Genomic DNA, 27,948 nt, shown 5'->3' on the forward strand with positions numbered 1-27,948 from the left:
ATATTCCCCTGAGTCTATGTAAGATTCTTTTGTGGCAAACTTTGTGAAATGCTTTTGTGACGTCCAAAAATACAACAACGCAGTAGCGTATTTTTCATATCTGAAATTAATTTTTGTGTAAGGCTAAGCTTCGTTCCAAGGGCGAATGAGCTTGAACTTATGTGGACAACGAACTGGCGAACTGTGGTTATTTGGAGCATCAAATTAGACCGGCGCCAATTTTAGGGCAAAGCATAATGGGAACAGTATAACAAAATTTATAAAAAATCGGCATACGTTCGTCAACATTTCGGAAAAAAATTGGTACGCAGTTGTATTGCCCATTTAGTTAAATTATAATAAAATGCAAGTTCGAAGTTGCTTAAAATTATCGTTGATTGTTGATACTTTTTTCCACTGGTGGTGTTGCGCATTTATTTCAAAATGTCAGGCATTCATTATGTGCAGAAAATGCATAACAATGTCAGGCGAAAAATTATGAAAAATTAACGAAATGAAAAAATTAATTAAATTATCAAAAATTAAATATATTAAATGGGCTATAAAGTTGCTTCCCTAAAATTTTTCGATTCTGGATTTTTGTGGTTTTGGTTATAAAATGAAACCTATTTTTATTAAAAATAATTAAAGTTAATTGAAAAAATATATTTAGTCAAAACTGATCTGATCGTGGCAGCCTTATTATTATGTCACTCACTTTGTATGCCTTATGACGTTTTCAGTGGCAACGAATTTTGTGCATTTGATCGGGTAATCGGTGTTGATTTTTATGATTAACCGTTTCACACAACACTCGCTGGACGCTTCTAGCGTTCCTCTCAATTTACCACTATCTTCATCCTCCCTTCTCGCCACCAAGTCCTTCCGCCTCATGCATTGCCATCGGCTACACCACAGCCGCGGGAGACATATGAAATCGCAATGTAATTCCTTGATTCAATCATACTGAGCGCACTCGAATGATTTTCGTTCGTTTCCGTATTGTTTTGTCGTGCAATTGGATTGTTGCTTGCAATGATGCTGCTGCTGTTGCTGTTGCTGCTGTTGAATTGTTTTCAACATTTTTGTTGCTTTAGCTGATGTGCATCATTGTTGCTGGTGTTGTTGTTGTTAGCACATATTTGCCAAGCTTTTATGGTTGTCGCCGGTGATTTCGTTTGTTGACTCTTGCCGTTGTTGCTGTAATGTTCATTGTAGTTATCGTTGTCGCTGTTGTTGCTGTGGTTGTTGTTGAACAGCATTCGATGTTGTCCAAATTCACTTATCATTCGACGCCTCTGCAATTTTCTTTGCGAAGAATTTCATTTCATTCCATTTCGTTTAGCGAATGCGATTCGAATTCGATTTCACATTTTCAATGTTCAATGCAAAAACAATAAAAACAAATGGACGAAGGAGCTGAACAGCAGTAGCTATAGGACAACACAAATACAAACAAACACAAATAGTAAACAGCAAGCGAAAACTGGAAACAAATCGAATGGAAAGTAGTGCACTGGGCTGGGAACTGGTGCTGGAGTGGTGGGCGTGGCAGCATCGGTAAATGCACCAGGGTATATTATTACAAATGTGCCAACTGCCAACTGCCAAGTGTCGAGTGTTTCCATGCTTTTTCCTTTCTGCGTATGTGTCTGTGTGAGTGCCTATGCGCTAAAGTGCGCTGCATGTTTGTGCAGCAGGCTGTTTGTTTGGCAGGCAGCCGTGTATGTGTGTATATGTTTTGCTTGCGGTGTTCGAATATATCCCTTGGGTCCGTTGCTATACCGGCGCTATACTCTCTGTTGCGATATATCACATTTTCAATACGATTAGAAAACGGGCTATGGTGCGGCAGGAGCTGTTCGTTAGCGGTGGCAGATATACACACTTATACACATACATGCATACATGCATGCATGCATAATCAAATACTTTTACGTTTGCCGGGTGTCGGTGTTTATTTTCTGCTGCTATGCAGCTCCGTTTTGTTGCTTCTTGTTTTTATTTTGGGGGTTCGCAGCCAATATAAAAAAAAAAAAAATACTAAAATCGGTGATGATTGGCAAACATGTGTAATAATATCCAGGATTAGAGCAAAAAATTGAGAAATCGAAATAGAAACGAACTATACTTTCAGAAGCTAGACGAAGCATAGAAGGCAGCAACAAAATTCTTTTGTTGGTCAGACAGAAATATATTCGCTTTCCATGTGTGGCACTGATGAAAATATTAGGGCTAAGATATGGGTTATTGCATACGAAGTTACGTGAAAGACTTCACTACGACGAAACCCACTGAGACCATGAATTAACAAATAATAGAAAACGTTTTTTCTAGTAGTGGTCGCCTCTTGTCAGTCAAAGGAAAACCTCCGAGTTTCTGAAAAATTATGGGCTTTCAAGTGTATTTCATTATAAAAACGAGGTTAGTGGGAAAAAGACTTAATAAAAACAAACAAAAAAACCTTTTATTTAAAAACTGCAAAATTTTCTGAAAATATTATTATTTTCTGGGTTTTTTTCCAAAATAACTAACTCAGCGGTGAAAAATTTATAGGTGCAAATTTGTAAAAAAATATGTCTCAATTAAAAAAAATTTTAACAAAAAAAAAACCTTGGAAAAAAATTAAATAAATATTTCTTAGGTGCTATTCGAAAAATAAATTTGCCGCAGAAAATGTGTCACGAAAGAAATTTAAAAATGAAACCGCCAACATTTTTGGGCGCTTTTTTGCAAGTTAAAATTACCTTAAAAATGATTTTTTAAAAACTAGTCTAGTTTTACGAAAAAACTCCAAATTTGTCAAAACGATGATATTCGAAAGGAAACAAAATTATTATCTTTAGGAAAATGGCAAAGCTGATGAAAGCAGAGAACTTTTTCAAGAAAAAAAAAACAAGATACAATCCAATTATTATTTTGAGGAAAGTGGTAAAGCTGAAGTGAAAACGAAAAAAAAAAATTTAGAAAAAGAAAAACCAAAACACAAATTATTATTTTTGGTAAAATGATAAAACTGAAGTGACAATTTAAAAAAAAAAGTAAGAAAACCAATTATTATTTTGAGGAAAATGGTAAAACTGAAGTGATAATAAAAAAAAAAAAAAAATTAGAAAAAGAAAAACCAAAACATAAATTATTATTTTTGGTAAAAATCGGCAAAGCTAAGTGATAATGAAAAACAAAAAAAAAAAAAACAGGGAAACCAAACTAAAATATCAGAGTTTTTCAAGCGTTTTTTATATAAACAACATAAAAAAATCTTAGTTTTAATAAAAGATCAAATTTTATATACATTTATTATACAAAAGAACACTCACGCGTACATTTTTCAATAAGAAATTTACTTTGTTAAATATATTAAATTATATAATTAAAATAATTATATAATTAAAATAATTATATAATTAAAATAAAATAAAAATAAATGTTTAATGTTAACCCTTTTGCATCATACGACGGAAGAGCCCGCGAATAAAAATTCTCTCTTAGCATCAGGAACGGAATAATCCACAATAAACTATTTTTTCTTAAAGTCTGATTAAATAGTAAAAGTGTTGGTAACGCGCATTTGGAACGTTGATGAAAAAGGGTTAAAAAATTATCGAAAAATTATTTTTTTTTGGTACTCAATATGAGGGTACAAACATTTTCTTTACTTAATAGAATATACAAAATTGTCAACTAAAAAATAAAAAAAAAGGAAATTATGCAAAATGTTTCACTTTTGAAATAATTACGCATTGGGGCCATTTACTTCGATTACGCATTTTTAAGGAAAAATACAAAATAAAAGTTAAAAAAAAATAAAAATTTATAACTTTACATATTTTATATTTTATTTATAAATCTATATTTTAAGGACGTATTTACATACGTCCAGTAGCGTAATTTTTCTTTACAAAATTTAGTGTACAAAAAATAACGTGACGCAAAGTAGAATGAAAAAAGTTGCTCCGCGATCTGCATCATTTCTCCTTGAAATGTTGATGGATCTGTAAAAAGTAAAAAAATCCTTGTAAAATAAAGTTGTGGTTATAGTTGTTGAGGCGGATTGTTGGATTTCGAAAATTTTTGCAATTTACGGTGTTTTAAAAAAAGTATGCGTTTTACGTCATAAATGTCACACTTTAATCATGTTTATAAAATTGTTTAATAAAAATATCAAAAATCAAATCTATAGAGAAAACACTTTCGAATATTTAAAAAAAAGCCGCATCAAACTATGATATATAAGGTATCATGCAGACCGTGCCGCAAAAAGGAGTTAAGAGAAAAACGAGTTTAAAGTTTGAGGCACAGGAGCGCGCGGACAGTTCTCTACCCAGTTAATGGGCTGCAGAAGCTATAATATTGAAAATTTTCGCATGAAAATTTCACAGCATATTTTTAAGATACTACATAAACTTTCAAAATATCGAAAAAGTCGATTTTTTGAAAATTCTGGACGTATATAACCTGGACGTAGGTCCCTCCATCTGTGGAACAACATCGAGACGCACACCACAAATAGGAGGAGGAGCTCGGCCAAACACCTAACAGAAGTGTACGCGCCAATTATTTATTTATTTTTTTATAACCACTTACATACAGTTAGAATTAAAATAAAATCGATTTTGTTTGTATTTTATTTTCTTAACGTACATATATTTAAGAATGCGCCACATGCATGAATTCTTACCCTATGTAAAGTGCTTTTCAAACTTTAAACGCGTTTTTCTCAAGACCGTGTTTTCGAAGTCGGTGGACATGATTCTTCAAAAACGGCTAAACCCATCGTCTTGAAATTTCAACAGAACTTTCTCAGATATATTCTCCAGGTATTAATCGAAGAAATAAGAGTTCTGATGATTTTTTCTAGCTTTTTAGGCAATTTTTCGCGAAAATTTGTAGATAATTCGACTTTTTTCCTATGGCCTCTTTTTTATCAAAAATTAAAATTTGGACTATTCCTTCGACTAAACCTAGATTTATCTATCCAGAAAAATAATCTAATTGGTTTTTCGATTTCAGATAATCCAAACCGGAGATATTTTGTCCCCAGCCGAACGCTTTTTTTGGAGGACGCTTGGGAGATCATCTGCAGGAGCCGTGCACTTCAATATTTTCACTAGCTTGACGTGCTATAATTAACTTTAAAGTAGACATTATTTGAATTATTAAAAATTTTTTTTGTTTAATAAAATCGTTCTTTGTAAAAAATTCTCAAAAAATGTGATTTTTCAGCCTTACAAGTGTATATAACCCTTTAACTTCATTGTCTACTAACAAATTAAAAAATATTTGATAAGTAAAGTTATGCGCTTTAGAATATGAAATATGGAATATTTTTACGATAATAGTATCTAATTTAAGCTAATTTTTATTAAATCTTTTTTTTTTTAATTTTTTACGTACATTTTTGGGAATACCAATTTTAATTAAGGAAAACTAAAAATTTTCTAAATATAAATTGCACACACATATTTAACCAATTTCTTATTTACTCTTGTACTTGTTGTTGTATCTTTTCAAAGTATTTGATAATTCCCAAGCCTGTCCGTGGAATTCCCAAAACTACCTCGCCTTCACCTTTGTGCCACAATCTACTTCACCAAACAAGCCAGCCAGCCAAGAAGTCGCCCGCATTCTCAATAGATTTCTGGCTTTTTTTGTCAACTGACGCCGCTGTCATGCCACATTCGTTGTAACTATAACTACAGCATTACTGGTATCGTATTTTGTTGCTGTGGTCGCTCAACATGTTGTTATCGTTTTAAATTTTGCTTTGCTGGCGACTTTGTTATTTCTGTTGCCCGAGCTGCCCATTTCAATACCTAAGAACCGAAGGCGTCCACTTGGCGCTGCACAAGTGAAATGCCTGTCAGCTGTCCTCCGTTTAAATTAAAGTTCGATTTCACCCACTATTCGCTAGCGGCCAACCAGCCGTTGGCATCGATATTTTGGCTGATTTATGTGCCTTGGATACGTCGAGATATGAACGAGTGTGAAACGAGTTGTTTTATATGGAGTTATTGTTGCCAGTGAAATTTACACATTTTTCATTGGGTTTGTAGTTAGGATTTTCAGTCGCATTGCGCATAAATTCATATGCGATGCTTCAATCAAGTTTGTTGTAATATATAACCGGTGAAGAAGAGTAAAGAAATTTGTACGTTAGTTTTAGTGGCAATGAAAGAAGGTTTTAATATTCCAGAATCCTATCTTAGTCCTCATATGATAGCCAAAGGTCGTCAACAACGGGTTTGATTTTTGTATACGAGACAGTGAATTTGACGATTCGATAGCATGAAAAATTTTAGACAAGTTGGTTCTAGCCCGCCAGGGCGGCTTAGTGATAGAAATACTACCTACACCTCCAAGCAGGTGTTTGCTCTTGGTTCGCGGGTGGTATTTTATTTCCCAACTACCCTGTATATCTACCGAACTTAGCCCTATCCTTCACCTGGGGACGCGTTCGATGGGAGATTAGAAACTCTTCTGCAAATAAAGAGTTTAACTATTTTTTAGGGAAATGAAGGGCCTCACTCACTAATCATTTTAGGTCAAACCGAACTCAAGTACAGCTCGCAAGAAAACTATAGTACCACAACATTTTGACCAGTTTAGGCTCTTTTTCATTTGATTTTCTTTTCAAGTTCTTAATTTTTTTTAAATAGAGTCTCATATAAATCAGCGTTTCAAACTTTTGAAAGTATTTATAAAAATTCGAAAAATTTTGTTAAAAATTTTGAACTTTTCAACCAGAATTTCAAAAAAAAGGAGGTACGCAGTTTTATTGCCCATATAATTTTAGTGCAAGTTTGAAGTAGCTCAAAAATTTCGTTGATGTTTGACAATTTTTTGATAATTTTTCTCCATATAACAAAAGTTCGATATTTTTTCAATTCAATTTCAATTGTTTTCAACTAAAGTTCCATATCGCTCGACAAACTCTATTCACTCTATTCACAACATTATCGCCATGAGACTTCAACTGATTCACCTGAAGTACGCAGCAACAACAACATTTCACGAACTATAGTATGTCCCATGGATTTCGAACTCGCACACACACTGCAGTGTTGAAGTGCTGAGCAATCAAACAGTGAAGCTGCCAAAAATTGCCAAATAAGCAACTGTCCTCTTGATAGCTCCACGTTGTCCAATAATGCACTGCCGAGCTTAACAACAGGGGTGTATTGCAGATGACAAGCTATGCGAGAAAACTTAACTGTTTCGGTTGTAGGGGAAAGTGTTGAGTTTGGTGTGTGGTAGCTTCCATAGAAAGTAGGAAATTGCAAGTATGTAGAATTCCCACACCTTATCAAAAAGTAGGGAACCTGCTGTCACGTCAAGCGAATTGTTTACGCAGCAAGCGGCAACAACAAAAGCAACAAGTGGTACTAAGTAGTAATTTGGGAGAGCGGTGGTTACTAGTGTGAGGAGAAGATAGTTTGCGTGAGTGCCTTGAAAATCAGATAATTTGGAGAGCTCTACGTGTGGTTTGTTTGGGCGAGTGGCATTGCAAATACAGCAATAACAAATGATAAGTTAACAGACGAGAAACGCCGCTTTTGTTGGTTTGGAATTTGTGTTGCAAGGGAGCCAAGAAAGGACAGGTGTGAATGCTGCAACATGACGAGTACACAAAGTGAGTGTGAAAAATGTAAGAGGACAGGAGGGCAATGCTGTTGCAACATTAGCTGATTTGTGGCATCAAAGAGCAGATCATGTGCGAGTCTAGGTAGCTTTGTTGTTGTTACATATGAAAGTTGGTTAGATTATGAGGAGAGAGAAAAAAACGTAAATCACTAAACACATTTCACATACACCTTCAAATATTTGCACAGCCACTGCATGCTGTATGCACTCACGAATGCGGCATGCAACATGCACCATTTAAATGGAAAAGCCGCTAAAGCGCTTCAATCATGTTTAACAGCGTATGAATACTTGAGTTGCATGCAACTGAAATGAATTAAGTAGAAGGAGAAGAAAAAATTGAGGCAGAATATCAAAAAGTAGAAGCGGTGTCAGTGGCAGCTTGGAAGCAGTGGGAAGCAGAAGCAATCAGCAGCAAGTTAACGGCTTATAGTGTTGTTGCAGCAGCAGTCGTTGACGTGCTGTCAACATTTGTGTCATCAGCAAGCGGCTGAATGCCACAAACACATCCATACACATACACCAAAGCGTGCAACTTGATGCCACTACTCTTTGTGGCACTGTGTACTTGCACCACTCTTCCGTGTCGCTGCACTCTCTTACTGGCTGGCTGACTGACAGTCAGTGCTTGTGGCACTTTTAATGCAACAAAAATAACTACATTTGTCCTAACTACAGTATGCACATCCCCAACTACATTGCAACATGCCACATGCCACATGCAACGCCAAGCAGTAATGCAATGCGATTTACGCTCATTAAAGTAGCAAAGCTGAATCGCTGGGGGCGGCAGTGTGGTGCAGCAATGAAGTGGGAAGACATATGGCGAGATGGTAGAGATTTTAGAACGCCACGAACAGGTGCAACAAATGATGTTGCCACATAACTTACTTTCAACTTGCCCATTACGAATCCTTAAACCTCCTCAGTGCGCTACTTATTATGCAGCTTTCTCTTGATGGAATTTTTCTTGCTCTCCTCCTCGCATTCTCTGACCCAACCCTCGCCACCGCATACAAATAGTTTTCCTTTTTTATTATTTATTCCATTTTAGTTTGCCTTCTCTCGTCTCCTGCATCATCAGCTCTGCCATGCTGGGATTGCACTAGTAATGCATGCAACAACAAAATCACCAACAAGAAAAAAAGAACTAATGGTATGCGGTATTCTGGCTGCTGCCACCACCAATGCAACCACATTACATCAAATCGCATGGAATGTGTTGATATTATTAAATTCTTATGCAGCTTAGCTGCAGCGGCAGTAGCAAGAAAAAAAGAAAAAAAAAATAAATTGGATATGGGTAAATAAGAAGAAGAGGCATGCAACACAAAACTGTTGAAAATAGTGGAATGTAAATAATATAAATGAGCACGAGGACGGGAGGCTGCAGAGGAGTGAAGTAAGTAAGCAGTGCACATGAATAGGGGAGAGAGGGGAGGGCCAAGAATAGTGGGAGGCCCTTTAAGAAGATGCAGAATCGGCAGTTATGCCAGTGAATATAGAAGTATGCTGTGTTGTTGTTGGAAACACTTCTTTTTCCGAAACTATAATATTTTTTTTATTTTTTGAAAACTTTTATCGCATATCTCACACTGCAAAAACGGAAAAACTTAAAGCATCAGCTGTTAGTTTTTGATTTCCCATAAAATGCACAAAAATGTTTACATCGATCTCGCATTATTCAAAATTTTGACGCGGTGAGCAATACCACCTTTATCAAAAAGTTCCCAGATTAAATTCAGAAAATTCAAAACTCAAGTTAATTCTTCAAAGTACTCCCAATCAACTAGAACGCACTAATGCCAGCGTTGGATTCAGCTCCACAAGTCGCCGGAATGTGGTGAACGAGGAGGTATAAATCGCCAGTGAGACCCATTGTTGAACGTGAACGTGAACCTTGCCGCGGTGCTCTTCGCTTAGGAGTAGGCGTTTTAGGTCACTCAACTCGTTCTTAGCGCCTACGAAATTGATTGTGTTGTCTGACCAAATACAGCTCGGCACGCCTCGTGTGACCTTAAACCACTTGAGGGCTTCTAAGAAATCACCAGTTGAAAGGTCCCTCACCAGACGGACTTATTGCGGTTTTCGGGCTTGAAATAAAATGGACCGCAGTAGTCCACTCCTGTGACGATGAAAGCTCGTGAGGCCTGAATGCGCTCCTTAGGCAAGTCTACCTATGATGTGCTCAAAAAGTTTGGGTTTTTGTATGCTCAAACTGAAAAAGGAAAGTTGAAAAAATCGAAGGAAAACATATCAGATGAATTCGATGGCTGTTGGATGATATGCGTTTCATTTGTGGTTAAAAATTAACGGATAATGATGGGGCTGTGCGACGCTGCGCTTTCATGTTGAACAAATTCACGATTTGTTTTCCCCCAAATCCTTTGTGTTTTGGCGAATCGCTTTATGCCAACGTCTCATAAAACCAAAATAATATACCATATCAAGTGTGTAACCTTCTGGCGAGAATTACCATTGTAATCCATAAAAATCGGGAGCATCGCATTCTTTTTTTACTGAAAACGAGGTGGTGTCTTGGTTTTTGGAGCTCTCCACTCACTCAGCACACTACGTCTCGTCTCCCGTAATTATGTGTTTGATGAAAGTTGGGTCGGACTCAGCCTTGGAAATCATGTCTTTGGCGATATCAATGCGGCCCCTTCTTTGTATGAAATTCAGTTCTTTTGTTCAAATCATTAACTTCAATGTCCCGAACAGATCCATAAGCAGCTCTCCCAGCTCTTTGGTTGTTAATTAGCGGTTATGGATCACTCACTTTGAATATCACTTCATTGTTGTTTTTTGTCAGTTTTCGATTTTGACGGTCTGTCACTACGTTTCCCATCCTCGATGGAGGATTTTAGCGTATTGTTACTGAAATACCCACCGTTTCGAAGGTTTTCCCATCATTGAATCCATTTTTAACGCAAAATTTAATACAAATTCGTTGTTGCTAATTCAAATCAATTTTTAAAATTGTAAAAAATGGGCAACACGCGTACAAGTAGGCTTACTCAACAAGGCGTAAGCTTTACAAATGTCAAGCACTGGAGAATTGGTAGAAATATTAATCACAGGTGTGGCAACCTAGTACGAAAAGGAAACAAAAACAACGAGCTCAAATTAGTGGAGGTGACGCTCTACACCTGGCGCTTGTTTTGTTCCGAGAACTCTTTGTTCAAGGTGGTATTAGATGCCAGATTTGTACTCTGCCTGAAAATATACTGAAAAATCCATCTCGAGTGTTCTTGTACACGAAAGCATTGAAAACTTCTGTGGCCTTTGTAATTTGCACCCATGTTAAAGAATTAATCGCTTCTCTTGGAAAGCCTTTCGTGGAAGTAGGAAAGATGTGTAGGAGGATAAGACTAAACAACATCTTTTCTTTCACGACCTGTCATTATCCAGTCGAAGAACTTGAACTTGCAGATACTTCCTTAATGAGCTTGAGGATGTCAGATCACTGGATATTAGAAAGTTGCCGATATTCACTTCGAGCATTAGTCGGTTTCAGGAGACTGTGGCAATATCAACCCCCCTGAAACATGGCAAGGCTCCCTGAGCCGAAGTGCGTTTCTTTAGCCCAACCCAAACTCATGGTGAAAAGATTTTTAGAGGTGTACTACCTAGCAGACCGATATACGGCTCTGAGCGAGTTTGACAGATATGCCGACGTTGTGTTTTACTAAGCTAAAGCTAAATTTTATGATACACAAAACGAATAACGTAGAATCCAAAGTTCCCCTCAAACATTTTGTTTCACCATACCTATCGAGCAAACCTGGTATCTATCATCCCTGATCCAAAGAAACATCCAGTGTTGCGACCTCTCATCGTTTATTGGCAACTTCTTCGGCTACGGCGGTCGCTCATTTACTCGTAATGAAATGAGAAGAAATATTTCTCAACTTAATTTTATTATTATTATATTATTTTATTTTCGGAACACTTCCTGTTACCATTATGCTTACACTCACTTAATTACACACTCCGCTTGCTCTTCCTCTCCTCAGCTGTCGCCTCGCCATATAATGCTCCTCAAATTCTCTCTCTGCTGCCTCGCGCTGCGCTCGAATAGCATGCAACTAATTCACTGCTGGTGTAGCTTCGAACATTTTTACGAATTCTCTACACTACTCTCCGATTGTCGGCAGCTCACTGTCATTTTTCATTATACTTGATTCCTCATGCGTCGCATGCGTTCAAATTTGTAAATATGGGTAGTTATAAATAACTCTGTGCCCGCTCATACATACATAATTTTGAATTTATTTCATGCCACGATCACCCAAGGATTTTGAGGATTTCATTCAAAGCTTTTGCGCATGATTTACACAAGACGCTGACTGATAGCAATTTCAGTGGCTGGCACTGGCGGGAAGTCTTTTCTACTCACATTTATTTATATACATTACTAAGTAACATGTGCATATATACATGCACATACGTATGTGTATTTGTATTCTCAAGCACACAAGTAGAAATACAAAAACTTTACTTGAAAGTTTTTCGCTTCCACAAATACAGCTTTGCATTGTGCATTATTTTTTAATATGTAATTCACTTTTGTGTATGAGAAGCTTTCTCGCGTGCGTATGTGTGTGTCTGTAAATTATTGTAATATATTTTATCGTATTTTTGGGTAAATCCTATTTATACTTATAATGCGCTTAAAGTTGATGCTAAAAGTAGCATAAATCATAATGCAAGTTGATAAAAAATGTTTCGTATTAGTTTTGTTGCCATTGCTGCTTTTGTTGCTGTGCTATTATGCACCGCTGGGGTGCTATTCAGTCGCGTGAACATCACGCATTTACTCAAACTTATACTAGATATTAAAAAAATTACTAAAATGCAGAGGGTGGAGGAAGGCAGTCACTCCTTTTATTTCTCCTGCGCGATGTATGCTCAAGATACTCTTATGAAATCTTTATTGTCGAGCGTTCTCAGCTTTCTTCCGCTAAGTGCCGAGCCGTGACACATAAGGTGCCTGTATATTGCCTTCTCCTTTGTCACACCGGCCACTTCGGCAATCGTCGCGTAGCGTTCATAGATCTAAATCAGGGTGATCGTCATGATCTTTTGACACTTTAGCGCTTTGTGAGCATTGGCCATGGGAGCTTCATACATCTCCATACAATTCCTTATCACAAGTTTATTGATGTCCTTCTCTAGTTCGGCAGCTCATCTTGTTCTCGGTCTTCCTCTTGCTCTAGTGTTGAACGCCCTGGCTTCTACATTTTTCTTCTACGTATTTTCTGAATATTTTTCATTCAAAATTTTGCAGTTTTGCCTTATCTGTTTCAATTAGGGTCCAGGACTCAGCTCCATTGCATAAAACTGGTCTAATGATGGTTTTGTACAGAGCCAATTTGCTTTGTCTGTTTAGTAGTTCCGATTTGAAGAGGTATGTTAGTGACGCGTACGATCTGTTGGCTGCTTGAATTCTCTCATCGATGGTGAGGCTACTTGAATTGTCTCTACTCAGTTTGAAGCCTAAATAGGCAAAGGATTCAACGATTTCAAAAAAAAGCTCGCCAAATTTTAGTTTGTCTGATTTTGACTTATTTTCTCTGGACATCCTCATATATTTTGTCTTATCTTCGTTGATTTTAAGGCCAATTCTACCAGCTGCAATTTCAATATCCACGAAGGTTTTGGATAGGGCGTGGACGTTTTTTCTGACCATTGGTATGTCGGGCAAAAGAATAATCGCGTATGTGAATAATTGGGTAGGCCTGTTTCAGGTCTTTTAGGTAGGTTCGTTTTGTGTCACTTACTTCATCGATGGCCCAGCATGGCATAAGATTCAAAATCGTTAATGAAAGTGTATTCCCTTGTCTTACACCAGTTTTAATTCTGAAGTATTCAAGTTTATTGTCTTGTATGATAACTCTTGTTACAGTTTATTGCGAAGTCACCATCACTACTCTGATTACTTTGCTTGGGATGTAGAAAAATGAAACATTGTGCTACTGAAAGCTTGCTCAAAATCAATAAACAGCATACGTAGGCTCAATGTGGTGCCCAAAACATTTCTCCATGGACTATTTGAGAGAAAAAATTTGGTATATTCTTGACCTTCCAGGTCGATATCCGCATTAAATCAGGGTTAGATTACTAAAAATAAGGGTTATTTACAAGCAGCTGACAGTCACTGATTTCATTCGGATGCTATCTTTATACTCCCTCTTCTGATGTCCTTTGAAACCAGTTAATTTAAGGCTACTCTCCCTTTGGCCGGACTCTATTGAAGCTGCATGTTTCCAGAGCCTACCGTTGAAGGATCTCGATGACAAAACTTAGTGGCACAATAACCCATGTGACGCTTTGTAAGAGACTTGTAAGTGGCAAGTGACTTAGTTCTCGTCAAGCCCGGGAGAAAATACTCATTCGTTTTCATTCAAAGAATGTGCTATTAGAGTCTACCAATTCTACTACAGAATCTCCTACTTTAGAGATACTCAAGTTGCATGATTTCAAGCATTTAGTTTCGAGGTGGCCGCTGTTCCACATCACAGCTGTCTGATAAGCAAAACAATGCTTCGATTCCTGGTCTGAAAGAGTACACAGTATTGAGTGTAAGGTCTGTCCATAAAAGTTATAAACGTTGTAACAAAGTTAGGGACTTCCAGAAACTAACGAGTATGCAGTTGGATCAATTGTTAATATATCCACATTCGATGATTTTAGAACGCATGCCAAGATCACTAAAAACTACAACTCGGTGATCGGCTCGATTGCCCTTCCTATTTACAGCAACAGTAGATTGATGTTTTAGCACCTTTAACAACTCAAATCCGGTAGCACGCTTTTACGGATATCCCCACTTTTCACGATGTTGGAGCGAATGCCAAAATCTCAAAAAACTTCCATACTTCGGCTATGAACTCGATTAGTTTTTTTTTTCCATTGACGCTGCTGTAAGGTTCGGAGTCTCAGGCTCAGAAAATCTCCACATTAGACAATATTTTAGCGAATGTCGGGATCTTAGAAAGCTCTTATTTCGATCCTCGGGTCGGTTCGGCCTTCTGGCTAAAGTTTTGCATCTCCAAAAGCTCAGACTCGGTAGAGCTTGATTATATGTAGCCACACATTAGTTGAGGCTAGTGCAAATCTGGGTATCTCAAAATTCCTCACACCTTCCATGCCTCGGCTATCAACGCGTTTGGGCTGCCCTTTTCCGTTGCCATTACAGTGAGCTTTTACACCTCCAGGAACTCAGTTTCGGCGAATCTTGGGATCTTAACTCGATTGATTTTTCTGTTTAGGAGTTGGATTAAAGTTAAGAACCCTTAAAAACTCATACTATATCGACTTTAGATGGAGGGCATCTAAAAGCGTCTACTTCGGTTGTCGATTAGATTGAGCTTCCGTTTTACGTAGGAACTGGCGTGAATTTTGGAGCTCCTAGAAACCCTTACTCGGCAGTCGGTCCGGCTATATCTGACTTTTATCAGCGCTAAACTCAAATGTGAGACTTCCATGTTGGGCAACACATTTTTGTTTGCTTGTTTTTTTTTTATTTCTATATAAAATGCCTTTAGTTCAGAGAGAATTCTTCCTGCATTTCGCCAGCAATTCCAGGTAATCTACGAAAGAAACATTTTTTAAATGCTAATGGTTCCATTTTTACAAGCAGGCGCAAAATTGATCACCCTATTGGAATATGTATAATTTTTGGAAATGGCATCCTTTGTTAATCATATTTGACACTTGTGAATTAGACAGAGAAGAAGGGGCCGCCCGCCAATCTATCTAAACGGATTGACGGTATAGAAGAAGATGTGAGCTTATAGGGATCTCGAGTATGGAGGACACAGAGACGAGAACACGAGACAATTGGATTCATATGCTACAGCAGGCGAAGACCCGACCAGGGTTGACCAGCCAACAATGATGATGATGAAGTAGACAGCTGCAGTAGACAAGCAGATAAGCAGTGGAGCGGGTAAATGTCTAAATAAAGATTTTTATAATTTAAAACATTTTTTTTATTTAGTAAAAAAAGTATGCAAAAAAATGGATGATTAATTTTGTGCCACCTTGTATTATAAATTAAATCATGAAAAAAGTTGATGATTAATTTTGCGCCACCTTGTATTATATTTATCTCATTTATATTCTCATGCATTTATATTCTAGGACTCTCTTCTTCCCTTTTTACTAGCTGAAGTGTTCTAAAAGTTTAAAAAAGTACACAACTACGTTTGTAGCCAGTTTGTATACAAAATGCTTGGCAGCAAAATTCATAGCTCACTGTAGTTTATTATTTACTACTTCGCCCTGCAAAACTCGAAAGTGAAAATTTTCATTTCTCTCATCTCCTGCTTCACTCATTTGTGCGCCTGACGGGAGTAAAATATTTTTGTGGCATCCTAAATAAAATATATTTCAATTTTTAAAGTGTAAACTATTTAAGAGCTTATTCCCTAAAGATGTTAACATATGTCAGAGTCGCTCTTCTCCCCTTCAATTTACTTTAGCAAGCGAACTCTCTTCACTCTTTCGCACTCTCACTTACTCCAATTGTCACTAGCGCTTCCCCTCCTTTTTGGCTGCACTGTCTTATAGCGCTTGCTCGTAATCATCATTCATTCGCCTGTTGTTGTTTGGAAAAGTTTTGCCTTAAGCGGCAGCTAGCATTTTGGTGCTGCCCCCTCTTTGCGCTCAGCTTGGTTAGCTTGTTGGTAACTGCATCTATAAATTCTGACTCCCTTACATCATTGCTATACTCTAATGTTCGGCCATATGTTCCTTAGTAGCAAACTCATTCTTTTCACTGCTTCACTTCCCCTGCGCTGCTACTGTTGAGGTCCTTACTTGTTTTACTCGTAAGTTTGTCTGGAATTTGTTATTAAGAAAAATGATGATAATTTTGCTTGCTTCCGTTCGCTCCGCTTTGCTCTGCTCCAAATGGCTAGCAGAGTGTTGGGTTGGTTGGTTGTTTGGCGCTCTGGTGGCCGGCTATAATAGTATTAATAGTTTTTTATTTCACTGCAAGTTCCGACCAGCCTTTTGTTGTTGTTTCTATTATATTAGCGTAACTGTTGTTTGTTTATGTATCAATAATAACTTTTAATTTTGGTTTTATTTATGAATTTTGTTGTTTTGCGCACGTTGCCAGGATAGCGCGTCTTCCTGCCGACTTTGCCTTCCATACTCGCTCACATTTGAATAAGTCTCCTTCCGGGTCTTCCATTCTTAGTTCCTTGCTTGGCAAACAAAGTTTGTGTTGCAAAAGTCAAGTCAATCGTCAACGGAATTCGGATGTGACACATTAACTTAGTCTCCACCGAAGCGACGCCTCCAAGTGGGCAAATGCCTCCAAGTAGATCTGTACGCAGTGTTCATGCCTCAGGCAGCTGCTTAAGGAAGTCGCACGTAGTAGCTGTTGTGTGACATTTTCGATGACAAATGAGCGCATCAGTTCCCCACTACTGAACACTTTTCTGCCTGCCGCTCAGTTACGTCTGCAGCCCTCTTTTTGCATATTGCCAGTGTTCCGTACAGTCCGAAACTCTCTTTAACAAAGTGTTATGCGTTGCTTTTTTCGCCTAGCTTTACCACGCCAAAACTTCTCCAAACATCCACATTTTCAGCCAATATATACAAGCTTACGAGAATATGAGAAATTTTTTGGTAAAAATAATTGAAATTCAGTATGGACTTGATGAAATTCTTCGCATAGCAAAACATAGTACGACAGTACTCGTGCATAGTTGAACACGAAACCCAAACAACAAAAGTAAGAAATCACAAACCAAATATAACAACAAAAATTCCAACCAGTGTACAACATTTCAGTTTACTCATTTTTGTTTGCATTGCGTTTGGGAATTTTATCGCTCGAAATTGTCACTTTGATGTTTTATAAGTGGTTGTTTGCTTAGTGTTGCCGTTTCACTAGTTCAGCTATATATTTCACTTGTTCAGTTGTATCAAAGCACGTATTTCCACTATTCGAGAATATTTAGCTGTATGTTGTGTTGTTTTACTTGCGCAATAAGTTTGTGTTGCCATTGGAGGCCATAAATAAATATTTGCTGGTGATATTTAATTACGAAAACTGAGTAGAGAATTTTTAGAAATTTGATCAGATTTGTTTTTAAAATTAAAATAAATATATTTTTTCAAACAGTTTAATCACTCAAAGTGGTAGTTGGGTTGTTGAGGAAATAGACGTGGAACAGGTTTAAACCTATTGGGTCGTTCAAACAGTTTTGTGGTTCGATAAGGGAGGGCGTTGCTACTAGCCGATTTGAAGTTGTGAAGTTTCATTTCAATCTGTCAATTCATTCTTTACAATCCAGTTAGTATCGACGTCTCGCAGTATTTTCTACAATGGAAAAAATCCAGTTTTGTAGAGTGCTTGAATTTGGATTTTTGGAAGGTATAGGTAGGTGAAAGGGTTAAAGTGCCGGTCTGGCACTCCTCAAGTAGCACTAAAACGCCGTTTTGATACCATTAAGGGAGTTCAAATAGGCAGTTATCCACAGCCTGCCAGAGCTGTTGATATAATGGAGAAGATTGCTGGGATTTAGGTTGGCGCACTGCCTCGGACGGTCGAAGAAAGGAGCACCCAGTGATCTTAATCGTCTAGCTGTCAAGCCCCGACATTCACAGCGAAAGCGCTCAACAGTCTCCTTCTCTGAAAGGTTCCCACAGCTTCTGCAATGGGGGTCAATTGGTAACCCTAGCCGGTAAACACAACTACGAGTTTGGAAATTGAATGGCGAGGAGTCGAAAGTACTATCTGAGTCCTCCGTATATTCTACTGGGGCCAAGTGGGTTTCGAAATAGCACATGAAGAAATGTTTCATCTTTTCGGCGCTTTCCTATGAAATAATTTGTGCAGTCAGGGGGATGCCAATGACCGGGTAAGAGGTCTCTGAGACCTATTCAGTCCCCTTCCTGGCAAGCTCATCAGCAATTTCATTTCCCTCTATGTATCTGTTTCCAGACCTAAAAAATGCATCAAATGATGAGGCCATAACAGTTGAGGGGCATATTTTGAAGCCTTTTCAGATTCAGGGATGGAATTCATAAATTAGAATTTCGTTATAATGAAGTGTATTCATAATCTCAAAACGGAGTGGAAAGAGGAATTGAAAGGTAAAAATGTGAAAGATGAAAGATGATGATCGGGGGCCAGTCGATGTCGCCTCTTTTTGACACTAGACGTCCCGAGAATTTTCGTTGCAGAAATTCAATTTTTGCATTCGCAGTGTGGCATGGCGCATCGTCTTGTTGAAACCAGTAACCATCTAAACCTTTCTCACGTATTTGCGGGCAGACATAACAAGCCAACATCCATCGATATCGGTTTCCATCGACCGTTTCGTTTTCTCGGTAAAAATATGTCCCAATGATGGTTTTGGCACAAATGCCGGCTCAAACAGTTACTTTCCCGTCATGCAATGGCGTTTCATGGATCTCGTGTGGATTCTCAGTTCCCCAAATGCGGCAATTTTGTTTATTCACGCTGCCAGAGAGGTTAAAATGTGTCTCGTCAGTCATTAAAATTTGCTTCCAAAAATTGGGACCGCGTTCCAAGCGACGTGAATGGTCTGTCGGCAATATTCTTTATGTCAATTGCACTTTATACGGAAAGAAATTTAAATCATCCTTTAAAATGCGCCGCACTGTGGTTTCACTGACGCCAAAATTCTGAGCGCGACGACGATACGACACTGTTGCCTTCTGGGCAACGCTCTCCCTCATTGCTTCAACAAGTTCATTGCAACGTCTTGGTCGTTGATGAACGGCATGTTGACGACCCCCTACTCTCCCGTGCTCAAAAAAATACGACACCAAACTACAAATAGTATTGTCAGACGGTGCCTGTTTGCCGCGATACTGTTTGCGATATGCGCGTTGAGTTAGAACAAAAGAATGACTATTTTCGATGTAAAGCGTGTTGTTTCGGTGTAAAGCGATACTGAATTGACGTATCGAAAACATGTATGTTGAAGGTGATCGGTTGGTAAATGAAAAAGTTATTCACCGTTTACAAACCGACATAAAAGATGGCGCACCATGTACATTTCTGTTAGATCCCCAGAAGTGTTAATGAAATGCGCTGAATTAAATAATATTCTTAATCTGAAATTATCTTTGTCTTCTAGAACAGTCCACTGTTTATTATGTAATTATTTTAACCTAATCTTACTTTACTGGCTTTCTTAATTAACAGGAGTTCTGTCCGACGAATTACATATGATTCATATTACCAATTTTGTACCATATCTGATACGCTCATGTATGGGTCGTGACATCCTATACTATTCAAATTATAAACGTAAAAACAATACTTCGAATACTTATGCCTCAATAAAGCTGAGTAATAAACCACGGAAACCTAAATCATTAGAAACAAAATATTCGTAAATTCTTATGACACTAATATCATTTGCTTCATCCGAAATTGACTGAATATCCTAGACGCCTGATTTTTCTCCAAATATTTTTAGTTCAATACGCAAAATATCTTCTAGCCACAGCGGTTCTACTTCATTTTCTGCAATAGCTTCTAAACTGACCGCTGAATTTGTGTCTTTTGTCCTCCTAAATTTGCCATCAAATCATCCTGCGAAATCTGTACTTCATTTGCTATAAAAGTGATGTCTTCTGCTTTGCTTTCTGAGGTATTTGAGTCATATGCCTGACTTTCATGTGGTAAATGTTCATCACTCTCATTAAAAACCTCACTCACTATCGCTATCTTCCGCCATTTTCCGAATTACTTTCGCCATATATTAACAGCCTATTCCCATTTCTACTGAATAGCAAAACTGAACTTAAACGCTAGTAAATTGAGATTGATGTTTCAACTTTTGGTGGCAAAGATTTCTAACGGACACTCTTACTGAACTGTGTTTTGCTATGTTGCCACACGGATTATTATTAGTAGTAAACAGAGAACTCAACACAATCCCGACTCAACCGAGGAGATTTCCCACATAGAAATCCAACTGACCTGGAATACAATATCTACAATAAGAATATTGTAGTTGCTTTTATTATCACAAAACTTTTGATTCATAAAATGTACAGCGTGGAATTCGCTCGAGTACGTTCATAAATCACATATAAACACATTTTTGTTGTTGTTTTTGTACAAATTTGTTTGGAAAATTTTAGAAAATCTTGCATCTGCAATCTGAATCTGGTTGGTTGGTAGAAGTGGTGATTCATCTAGAAACCAACTAAGGCTTCCGCACCATTTGGTGCCACATCCTCTTTACCAACTTGTGTAACTGTTATTTGCAGCATGACCATATCAAGTATGTGCGGTTTAAGGGGGTGGTAGGGTTTAGCGCTAAAAAAAAACACTTTTTTTTGAATTTTTTACAGAAATATGGCTTAAGATACTTTAATAAAATCTGTTGCATGTTATTGTACATCTTTTCAATAAGTTTTTAAAAAATATTAATAATAAAATATTGACAAATAAGCCCATGACAGTTTTTTTGGAGATATGTTTTTCGAGAGGTGCTCTGCGGTGCCAATCGGCATTCGTCGTAGAATCATCTGAAACTAAAAAAGTCGAATTTTTCAGTTAAAGTATGACGTAATGCCCCCCCCCCCCCCATTAATAAAAATTTTTTTTTTTTCATTTTTGTAGTTTTGGTGGCAAAAAAAAACGTAAAACGAGCATTTTTGGCGAAAAATTTCGCCATATTTGTAAGTGAAAAACAACCTTAAAAAAAAAAAAATAAAAAAAAAACAGTGGGGGGGAGGTATTTTTGATTTAGAAAACGTGTGCGAAATTTGAAAAGAATCGGTTGAATAGTTTCGGAGTTGTGATTGGCACCGACTTTTAAGAAGTCGTTTCGGGAAAAACACGTTTGAAAAAATGACTCTGAAAAATTATCAATGCTCCGCATTCGAGGTAGAGTGCTTAAAAAGGCTATAACTTTGAGAGTTCTGCTCCGATCCACTTAAAATTTTGACACAACATTCTTGAAATGATTTACTATAAGATGAGTGAAGAAAAAAAATTTCGATTTTGTGACCCCACGCATGGCGCCCGATCTTTCCATCTACAATCCTCAATTCGAAGGTTTTTTGAGGAGATTGCATTCGGGATTACACTTAGTGATGTGAATACCGATTCTGCAACGGATTATGTAACCTGTTAAGCTTTCATTTAACTGCAGTTAATGAGAAATAGACGCGCAAAGTCAAAGTGTATCTTCAGCTGCCGATAACATTTCAGAGGAGATTTGCAATTTTCACGATGCTCTGCTACTGAAGTAGCAGTAGAAACTTGCAGCCAGCTCGAGGAACCTCCATAGGTTTTTATATACAGGGAAGCCGCCTGACGGGTATTTTGTGGAGTTTGGTACAAAATATAGCAAAGGAGCGTGATAATGGCATATAAACGATAGTTTAATAGGAACCCTTCAGAGTTTGCGATACTGTTTGAGTTTTAATAAATTTGTACAAATTTTTTTTTTAGGTTTTCCGGGACATCAAATAACTTCTAAATTAGTTTGACGAATAAAGTTCTATTTTCTACTTTTTCAAGATACTCCCCCAGTGGAGGTTACTAATATTAGATTTTATTGTTGCCGGTTGATCCTTAAGATTTGTTGCTAAGTTTTTCCTGTGTGCGACCACACACGCCAACAAAGGAAGACGAAATTACTTTACTTTCTCATTCATTGGTGTAGGTACATCCCAATACAAGTATACTCTTGCACAAGTATTTCATACATTTGTGTGTATTTGTGCGCCTAAGTATGTGAATATCAATGTATTTATGCATAAAACTATTACCAACAAACACACACTTAACTGTGCGTATATTAATACTCGTATAAGTTCCCTTTTATAAGATTTAACACTCATACACACATAAATGCATACATATGTACATACATTCCAATATGTGTATATATCCATCCAAGTGTTGGTGTGTACGTGAGTTCATAGCATAAAAAGTTGAGCTTAAATTGAATTTCCCCACCCATGCATGCACCCACACACGCACACACATAACATAAAGTAACGAGCTATAAATGATATTATAACAGCATTTAAAAGTTGTTAAGACGATGCAAGCAAGATTAAGAGCGATGAACTAACAATAAATGAGTAGGTGAAGGAACTTTAATGGGCAGCACGAAAGTGAGGGAAAATAAAAAGAAGACAAACGACAAAAAGTAGTGTAAGTGTAAGCAAACATTAAGCGAGTCAAATGTAAAAAGAAAATACAAAAATACCGAGAAAAGTAGAAGTGGAGGGTACAAGCCATGCAGTGAACGCTGAAGAAAATCAAATAAGAAATGTGGTTGGTTGCAGAAAAGCCGGTTGAGACTGACTTAAAAGCGATACGAGTAACTAAGAAAGTGAAAATAAGCTACGATAAATTGGCAAAGTTGAAACTGAAAACCCAACATTTTAACCGACAACTAAATTATGGTTAGCAGTAGTAAGTAACTAAATATGACATCGAAGGGTGTTTCTGTAGGGTAAGTCGAATTATATTGTATATTAAAATAATGAGAAAAAGGCTAAGGGTTTTTGGTAGTCGGTAGATAGTTTCATTATTTAGCTAAAGAAAAATTATAACGGTCATCTGATCGTAACAGGCATATCTGAGATTCGTGTTTCTGGAGCACTACAGCTTTTGTGAACACTCGAGGTATTCGAGCATTTGAGCTGCAGTCAAAGTTGTATCGTCGATTTAGGTAAATCACTTATTAGTCCGGGGCATTTATAAGTATTAAATTGCCTTGCGATGCAAAATCACTTTCGGCTAGTTCAGGTTTCAGCTCACAAAAGCATTAATGGAAACTAGTGGGATTTCGATAGCTGCACCAGAAAAATACTTCTTCTTGGCGGTGGCAAGGCATGTCATTAAAGGAGAGATTAGGAAAGAATAGAAACGCTCTAGAAAACCTGTATTAGCAAAACAGGGTATAACGCCAAAAATTTTAAATACCTTGCTCTCATTATAGACTTCCTTATACACCCATGTAGGCTGTGCTTTCCATTTCTATCACGATATATTTGCTTATAATGGCTAAGTGCGTGGACCGAATTTAAAAATTATAACACGCAAATGTAGTCTCTATATCAGCTTTTTGATTTATATTACTTTTTATAAATTAAAATTAAGAATTAATAGCAATATTTAACGTTAAAAATTCATCTTTTTGCATAAGCTTGAAAAAATTCCCTATTACAGACGCTTATTTCACTTAAATACAAACACAGAAAAGTAAGAAAATCACTTATAAACATTCTTTATTACATTAAGATTTGATGTAAAGCTATTTTTACTAAATAATACTCCAAATTCTATTAAAATTCTATTATTACAAATGTTCTTCTAATCCTTTGTAATACCGGGCAGAATAAATTTGAGGAGCGAACTGTCAAACGAACGATGAAAGAGAGAAGAACAAAGCGAAATAAGAAAAACCCAGTCAACCAAAGGGGAACAATTCTTTTATTATTATTTTTATTATTTATAGGGGCGGTTTTTTCATTTCAAATATACATATATATTACAAAAACAAATATTTTTACAAATACTGAAAATTTGGAATAAAAATCGCGCGATTTTTAGTCCAAATTTTCGCCTGCGGCGCTTTTTTGGTTTGAAATATACATATATATTACAAAAACAAATCTTTTGACAAAAAAAAATTTTATAATTAGTGAAATAATGCAAAATCGGACAATTTTTGGCCTAAATTTTCGGCATCGGCACTCATAACTTTTACGATAAAACAACGTTTTCATAAGTGCTATGAATTATAAAACCTAAGTTAAATGCTTGCTGGGTTGACGACTGCTGTATACTCTTCTCTTCAACTGTATTTCAGTACAAATTGCTAATGCGGTCGGAAAAAACCTAATTTTGAAACTTCTCCTGGGGGTTCTATAGGTTCTATCGCTTTTCTGACTCGGCTCTAGTGGCAGCCATATATACCTAAGGCACGAATCCGATGCCAATTCTAGAAGACGAAAAGTCATCTTGGCTCTGTATGGCCGTCGATAGTTACATCCACAATAACTAATTGTGCAAGTACCATTGGATTGGGATGCAGAATTATGAATTCAAGAAGGTGCAATAGAGTTTCGAAGCGAAGTATATATCTCAAAATATGTTTCCTATATAAAGGGTGGATACGATATGTGAGGACATACCCAAAACCATTACTTTTCTTTCTGCTCTTTTTCACATACCGCGACTGGTGCGCTCGAGGCTAAAATAGTTCTTAGTTTGGTCGTTTAGTGTAATGATTTTGAATATTCCCTTGATGTACAAATGCAGCTCAGGAGAAAATCTTTTCATCAAACACTTCCCAGAATATATCAATACTTTAGTGGGCAATATTACGTGTCATCTGCTAAAAGCAAAATACTTTCAGACCATCCTTGTCTAATTTCACATAACACAAACCATTCAGCTGTCTTCATATTTCGCAGTGATAAGCTAGTTTTCTTAGTTCTGTAGGATTAGATTTGGTCACGGCAACATACAGGACATAAACGGAAAGTCAGAATATGTTATTCCACAAGTAAACTTTGGCCTGGTCTTGTAACAGAACGGAATGGTTGGCAGATGGGTTTAGAATTCGATTACCATGCAAGCAATTTCTTTACAGATGGAGTAAGGAAGAAGTAGGAGTGGCTGTCTTCTGCCCGCAGTTTGATCTCCAAAGGTCTTTCAGGCTTCCTAATCACTGTAGCATGTTTCAAGCTGAGATCTATGCCGGCCAAAGCAGCTGAATTAGCGTATGAATATAGTATACTCCGCTCCACACTCGTCGACAAGCTGCTATTAGACGAGGAAGTAACTCTGGAAGCACAGTCTATATGGGACTTTTCGACCTCCCACAGGATTACCAAAATAATGACACAACACAAAAACAACCAACTTTATTTTATCACTCGCAAGGAAGGAAAGTAAAATATTGGTTGGAGTATTGACGGGAGATTTTCTCACTTCATATCACGAAGTTAAAATGGGATTAATTCAGAACGACGCTTGTAACTTATGCGAAGGGAAAGGGGTTTTAAACCCTCGTTTGTCACTGTTCTGCTCTAAGCAGAACTTGTTACAATTGCCTGAGATCGGTTTACTTTTCATCTCTGAAAGGTATTGCTGATACAAATTTAAATACTTATGTCGCCAAGACATGTATCACGAACTATGTTTAACACAACCCCAACAGCACTGGTGGTCTATGTGAGATCCATTCAGATCAGTCAGATATACCTAACTTAACCTAAACTCGTAGATTAGTGATGTTTGAAATGTCAGAGCTTTGATCACTTATAAACCTGCTAAGGCCAAAGGGAACTTCGTTACGGTTGACGATTTAGATCCTTGCTAACAGAGTCGGTGTGACTTAGCGAAACAATCCGAAATGCTATTCTGCCAAGGGGCTGTAGCTATAGAGTGCCTATTATTCATCTCTCAAAAGTTGAAATTGAAATTGATTAGGTTGAGCCAAGGAGCACCAACAGATTTGGTGGCTCCTAAAACACTCAGGCTAAAAAGCCCATTGTATTTAGAGCTCTGGAAAGAGGGTAGATAGTCAAGTAGGGAAGGAGAAAAGTTAGTATGGTATTTGTATATTATTACAAAAACAAAAAATTAAAAAAAAATTCATAGGAAATTATCATAAAAATTTAAGATAGCAACTGTAGACCAAATAATTTCCCGTAGCTGAATAGACTTATGCGTAACTGCCTTTCACTAGAACAAAGTAGACATGAAACGCCAAATGATAGGAGAGCTTTTTCTCGCCAGGCAATGGCAAATCTTCGAGAGTCTGCCATGAATTATTTTTTTATTTAAAAAATGACGCTAAAGTTGACTCTCCCGAAAAATTGGACCTGCGCGGTGTTGTCTATTTTGGCTCTTCTATTTATCTGAAACACAAAAACCAAAAATATTATTAATCAGTACGACTGTAGCTAGCTATGTCCCGTACTGGAATAAAAAAAGTTGACAAAATGCCGTGGTTTTGAATTTGGCACCCTAAAGTCGTTTTTTTGTTTTAGTTTTTTAATCAAGAAAAGTATGAAATAATTGAAATAATAATATGATTCTAGTACGATGGTGATAGCCATTATTAAAGCGTTTGGCGTTTCGATTGAATATTTGTTTTTTTTTTGGCAACACCAGGCGAAAAAAGTAATTTTGAGTTTAAAGTTTTAAGAATGGCCGCGTAAGGAATCTGACTCCACCTGCTAAAATGGCTGTAAAACCGAAAATATTGGGAAGATCATTCGAAAAATTGGCTATACTTTCAAAATATCAAAAAAAAAATCGATTTTTTGAAAATTCTAGACCACCGGTGCCCCTTAAACTGAAACTTTGAAAGTTTGATGAAAGTTTGTCGAATTTTTACAAATTTTCTACACAGTTCGAAACTAGTTGTTGTTGTACGATTTATATTTTTATAAAAAAATAATTTAAATTACAAAATAAATAAAAGCATAGTATAAACTTGTGAAAATGTGGTGTATACTTTATTTTGGCACTGACGGCATATTTTGTCCAAAATTTCTGGCTAAAAAATATTTAAATTTAATTTTTTTTTAGTTCGAAAGACGTTTTGAAATTGGAAAAGCATTTATAAATATTTGATGAAACTATAATTAATTTAAATTATATTGCAACAACAACAGCATGCTTGTCTTGAATTGAGAGCTACTTGAACTCTTCTTTATAATTTGTCCATAAAATTTTTCCTTAATTTGTAAATTTACTCCGAGTTTTTGCATTATGAAATGCCCCGCAACACGAGTATTGTAGTAAAAGGCAATTTGACATTTCAAATTAACGGTTTCGAGACAGATTTTTTTCCATTGATAAATATGCCTCCTAAAAAGTCTTCAAAAACTTTAAGTGAACCTTATTTTTGCTCAGCCCTTAATTGTTTGAGTTGCTGTTATTTTAAAATTTTTTTTTAGGAGTTAGGGGTAGTCAGAACTAAAAAAAATGTTTGTTTTCTATTTTATTAAAGTATAATACCTTAAAAATATTGTGTGAAAATTTGAAGTGAATCGGACAAATACTTTTCGAGTTATTCAACAATTAACAATGGGCGCTCGGGCGCTCCGGTTCGATAGCAAAACTTGAAATGCGTTTTTTTCAGAACTATGATTTTTTGAACTGGTAATCACTGTAACTTAAAAACCGCTTGGTAGATTTCAAAAAAATGTATACTGCTTTTGAAAAACATAAAAAACTCGTGCCTGATCGAAGAAGTTTTATTTTTCAGAAATTTCGATTTTTTTTAGATTTAATTGTCGGTTTTTCTCGAAAATCTGAAAAATATTTCCTGA

The 27,948-nt window shown here is 36.8% G+C and overlaps 1 pseudogene; it reads right to left on the bottom strand.

Moving 5' to 3' along the window:
- Nucleotides 1–1,055: 1,055 nt before the first annotated feature.
- LOC129244321 (uncharacterized) overlaps nucleotides 1,056–27,948 on the bottom strand; it is a 112,976-nt pseudogene continuing 86,083 nt past the window's right edge.

Source organism: Anastrepha obliqua, chromosome 4, assembly GCF_027943255.1.
Source record: "Anastrepha obliqua isolate idAnaObli1 chromosome 4, idAnaObli1_1.0, whole genome shotgun sequence".
Lineage (NCBI taxonomy): Eukaryota > Metazoa > Arthropoda > Insecta > Diptera > Tephritidae > Anastrepha > Anastrepha obliqua.